The sequence below is a fragment of the Arvicola amphibius genome, chromosome 8 (assembly GCF_903992535.2).
Source record: "Arvicola amphibius chromosome 8, mArvAmp1.2, whole genome shotgun sequence".
NCBI lineage: Eukaryota > Metazoa > Chordata > Mammalia > Rodentia > Cricetidae > Arvicola > Arvicola amphibius.
The window spans coordinates 58,394,946-58,400,945 of record NC_052054.1 but is presented as its reverse complement, the minus strand read 5'-3'; positions in this window follow the sequence as shown (position 1 = coordinate 58,400,945).

Genomic DNA, 6,000 nt, shown 5'->3' with positions numbered 1-6,000 from the left:
ATCAGTGAATAAACTATTTCTTTATTTGGAAGATTTGACTAATTTTTTCTTGATATTTTCTTCAAAGCCTTATTGCATTCTTATGAACTTGAGGTATATAATCCATTTTTCTATAATATCCAAATTACTTTTTTTACATTTATTAAGTGCACTATTACCTTTGAAAGTTTTCTGTTGCCTTAAACATAGTTGCATCTTCTGTGAAGTCCCTTCAACTATCTAAAATTTTTAGATTCATAAGGGATAGAGATCATTACTCAACTTTTAGAATAATATACAAAACTGAAGATTGACTTTGGCTTTGAAATCAATTTTGTAGCTTATGCAAGACCCCACTGTCTTCACAGATTTTAATAATTTCATAATTCCTTTAGTTTAAAGGAAAGTTTTACTGTTAAATTTTTCAATTGACCTTTATACCCAGAGAGAATACAGGTTTACCTGTGGTAGATTTGCTCACATGAGTGACTTTGGGGTTGTAAGGGACTCAGTTCATTCCAGTCCTTTAATTTCCCATAATACAGCAGAAAAGAGCAGTGCCAAAAGAAATCAATGCCAACTTATCCCTCGTCGAATATCAGCAAACACGATGTCACAAAACCAATGTGAAGAAATGGAGTATGGATTTTCTGCTGACATTTGTAGAGTGTTTGTGTCAAAGTATTTTTCTAATACAGAAAAGGTTATAGCTTAGCAAATCAAAGCACATGTTTCTTTAAACCGTTATATTGGCTATGTGGATTAATTTTAATATGCCTTCCCCTTTATAAAAACTCTAACATAAAAATATCTGATCAGAATTAATGTTTTAATTGCTCATTAAACACATGGAAATTAATTTATTTCAAACATTATAAAAAGTATTAGATTTGTCAATTTACCTGTGCTCAGTACAAAACTCTAAGTAAAAATTAGAATTAAAAAGTTTATGTGAATAATATATTAATAACAACATAAAACATATAGAAAACTTTTAACTTTATTTCAGTTATCAATAATGGAAAAATTATTCAACACTTTTAATTTTATCAGGATTTGCTGAGGATCTATAAGTAATGAAGATAGTTCATTTTTATCAACATGGATCATGGATCCTTGACCATGACCAATGTACAGGGGAAAGAGTAATATAAACTCTATAGAGCATATTATTATACAAAAATGAAGAAAATACTAAAAAGTGAAAATTTACTGTAAAAATGATGAGAAAATGTAGAAAAAATGACAAGCACTGAGAAATTTTCAGCTTCAATAACTAAATGTAGCAAGTTGCAGTTATAGATTTATTCATACAAACATACTCACATACCAATGGTAATTAAAAAGAAGGGACCATTAGTTTTAAAAGAAGCAAGAAAAATTTGAGGGAAGATATGGATACAATTTTATTTTAACTAAATAAAAACAATAAAATAAAAAGTAGTCACAACCATACATTAAACCATTTTTAAGTACATATTGATAGTAAGAGAAAACAAAAAGTGTTGAGTGAAAGCCATTATCTCTGTCAATAGAATCTCAACTGATAAAAATAAATCATAAAATTGAATATAATATAGTGTCAGTTGACAAATATAGAAGTCTCACTCAGGCAAATTTTAAAGTAAATTCATTTGGTTTGTACTTCTTTTGTCAGAAATAGTAATGCTTAACTGAAACTGATATACTATCTTATGAAAACATCAATTGTACGAGTTAACTTTAAATTTTACATATATTAAAAAGCATATTAATAAACAACAAAGGTACATGTAGGACACAGGAGAAATGCACATTGAGAGTGCCTTCCTGCACTGACATGGTGCCCATGCTATTCCTGTTCCAGTTTCAAATCTGCATGTGATCGTACAGCAACATCATTGTCCAAAATACGAGGAATAGCTTCTAACATGTCTACTGTACATTCTTTCCACGTTTGTAAATCTTTGAAAACAAAAAAGACTGAGAAGCAATTCAGATAAAAGGAGGCCAAATAAGTATGGTATCGAAATGCCACAGCGGACCTCTTTCAGAAGTCTATGGGGTGTTTTAGAGAGGAAGGGCTTTAAAATTTTATTTTCATACTTTTATAAGGGTTATGTATGTATAAATAAGCAATTCCTTTGTATTCAGAATATAAACATCAAAGTATTGTAAAGTCTGTCAGTAACTATATGTGACTTCTGAAATTCTCAGAAAATATTAATATTCCTGGTGAGAAGATGAGAGACTATTACAAGAACATGGTATGATGTTGACAATTAAGAGAAAATGTATATCTCAATAAAAATCAATAATAAAATAAAAAAGAGTTCTGAATGCACAGTGTACTGTGATTTTGTGGAATTTGTTGCAAAATTTACAGAAGCATAATTTTCAAATACAATTGTTAAAAAGTTTAGAATTCTTTGTTTAGATCTGTACTCCATTTTTAAACTGGATTACCTGGGCTAATTGATGTCTAGTTTCTTGAGCTCTTTATATATTTTGGAGAGCAGCCCTCTGTCAGAAGTGGGGATGGTAAAGATATTTTCCTATTCTGTAGGCTGTTGTTTTGCTCTAGTGACAGTGTCCTTTGCCTTACAGTAGCTTTTCGGTTTCTTGAGGTCCCATTTATTAATTGTTGATCTTAGTGTCTGTGCTATTAGGGTTCTGTTAAGAAAGTAGTGTCTTGTGCCAGAGCCTTCCTATCTGCTTCCCACTTTCTCTTCTATCAGGTTCAGTGTAACTGGATTTATGTTAAGGTCTTTGATCCACTGGGACTTGAGTTTTGTGTAGGGTAATAGCTATTGATTCTTTTCCATTCTTCTAAATGCTGACATACAGTTATACAAGAACAATTGGATGAATTAGCTCTCTTTCTTCCATTGTATAATTTTGGCTGATAAAAATCAAGTGTGCAGCCAGGCGGTTGTGGTGCACGCCTTTAATACCAGCACTCAGGAGGTAGAGGTAGGCAGATCTCCGTGAGTTTGAGGCCAGCCTGGTCTACAAGAGCTAATTCCAGGACAGGCACCAAAAACTAAAGAGAAACCCTGTATCGAAAATCAAAAAAAAAAAAAAAAAAGAAAAAATCAAGTGTGCAGTTATATCAATGTAGTATTATAATTTCTGTTTCATTATGGACCATGCTGTGCATTGGTGTCTTTCTGTGCTCATTGCCAGCAGATAATCCTCATCAAGGAATGTGTGTTCTGAGGTATTTCTTACATTTTTATATACTGAGATGCTGTTTTTAATTGTTAATAAATTTTAACTTTATTAGATTTATTTTTGCTCAGTAAGACAACATTAAATAAAAAGTCATTGAGCAGATTTTACTTCCAAAATAATATAAATGTACATTAGAAGTGCAGAAACCCCTCAATGTTCAGAGAATATTAGTTAACTATAGTCATCTTTACAACAGTGTCCTTTTATATCCTTAGGATATATTGTTGTTCTTAACTTTACAAATACTTATGAAGTATGGTAAGCACAAAGCTGACAACTTCAAAGAAAAATATATGTATTTTATAAGCTATTAAATTCTGTATTTATCATTCATTAAATGTAGTGCTTTCTTTATCATTGATCAGGTATGTCTTATGGACACATATTTTAAACATATATTTACTTTGTAACAATTTTAATCTAGTTAGAAGTTCTCTATATGTATCATATACATGATTTTATAATGTTATAAATGATTTAAATATTTCAGGAATTGCTTATTTATTGCTAAAAAGTAAAAAATAAGTCTTTATGTTCTGTATATGATCATATTTTCATTGCTGTCTTAAACTCAGATACTTATGATAATGAATAATTTAGATTCAACTGCCATCTATCAAAAACACTGGACTTCATTGAGTACTGAGATTTATTAAGATTCAAAACTGCTGCTATAGTTCTTGTGCACATGGAACATAACTCATTCATTTTGTTAGCCTGAAGTAATATGGAATATAATTTATCAGGACATCAAAATAATAGCTTTTACTTGATTCCCTCACTTCTATAAGGACACGCACAATAGACTCTACTGCTATACATGCTCTCTATTATGGCTAATTGAAAATAGATGGTACAATTAACCTGCTTCTCAGGGAAAGGCATTAACACTTAATGTAAAAGTCTAATCACAATAAAAAAAGAGCTTCATGCTGGAAGAAAATGTGGTGAATAATTCAAAATCATCTGATTTTCACTTACAAAGTAAATTAGAAAGGGAAAGTTAATCTAACACCCCACAAAGCAGCAATTAGACCATTTGCTGTCCTAATCTTTGCTTTCTTCATCAAACGTATTCCATTCTAGAAGATTCTACAGATGATTTAACAGGACCACTCTCGGTGTTCAGAGGCAACATGGCAGAACAGAACAGGTGGTCATGGAACAAATAAGCCATTAACAGATCCGTTACAAACCAAATTGCAAAGGGTGAAAATTAATATGCAAATTCTGCCTTAAAAACCTACCTTGAGAGTTTTACCTTAAAAACTTTTCTTAAAGTGGTTATTGGCAATGTTTTGATTCAATAAGCTCTATTGAAATATAGAAAATATTCTATTTTGCTTTTAAAATAATATATAAAGGAGGATGTACCAAAATCCACAAATGTAGCTCTATCTGAGGGGATTTTTAATATTTAAAGTGCTTTAAAAATACTTTATAACAAAAATATTTTTGTTAAAATACAGAAATAAGTCAGTTACCCTTCATGTTTATGATCAATCTTCCCTTCACAGATTACAATGATCATTATTAAGAATTCTTTATACTGTTTCCTATAAAAGCTGTCTTTATTCTAGATTTCTTCATAACTGTATCCTGCAGATCACCATAGCCAACAAACAGTGACTGCAATAATAAAGGTATTCTTTACTTGAAGTGGATCAAAAGTTTTAAATATTTTGGCTTTTGATGCTGTTGTTTTGTTTGTTTGTTTTTCAGGAGAGTGTTTCTCTTTGTAACCCACACTGTCTAGTAAGTCATTCTGTACAATAGGTTAGACTTGGTCTCAGAGAGCCACCTATTTCTGTCTGCAAACTGCTGGAATTAAAGGTGTTGTGCACCACCACTTCCTATCCAAAATAAATTGTCTTTAAGTAAAATAATATAAGAAATTTCCAACCAGGACGCCTGTTTAACGATTTTGTCTTCTATATAGGAAAAGGAATATGTACCGATGGAAATATCAAGTAGCTACTCATCCAAATAAGTTCTAGACAATGATAATGCCAGATGACATCCCAATATTAATGTGAGAAAGTCCCTAATGTCTTACTCTAGATGAAGGGGTATAAATAATTAATATCTACTAAAAATGGGATTATCAGTCTTTCCCAGGGATGAATCTCTTAATTGTTATCCAATACAAAGTGGTCAGACCTAAAATCATATATATATATATATATATATATATATATATATATATATGTATATACATATATATATTTTCAACCTATTGAATAAATTTACTCAATAGGTTAATTTATACATTCATATATGTATACATATAGTAATATAATTAAAAAGGGAAAAAATTGGTAGGGAGATGAGGGCTAGATCTGGGAGCAGTTAGGTGGAGGATATGGATAGAGAATGAATACAAAACACATTGTATACAATTCTGATTATTCCACCTTATTAAAATCAGTAGATACAATACATAAATAAAACAGAAGATCGACATCACATGACAACCTCTGATAGTGAAAAGTTGGTAAAATTTAATATTTTTTCACAATTAAATCACAAAACCTATTAAGGAATGCATGATTGTAATCACCATAGTAAATGGCATAAACAATATCCTCTAGAAAGTATTATAAAATGGAAAGCAACCACTCACATAATTATGAGACTCCTGGAGGCAGGATTGTCATTTTCAGACCAAGACTGAGGTAAGAGCCAAAAGTTGGTTACTTTTCTTTTCTGACCTTCAGGTTGAACCCAAATTTCTCTCTCTGAGTTTTTATTAATCATTCTTCACCATGTGTATTTTTAAAAGATCTTAATATAGTGACACTATGTTTC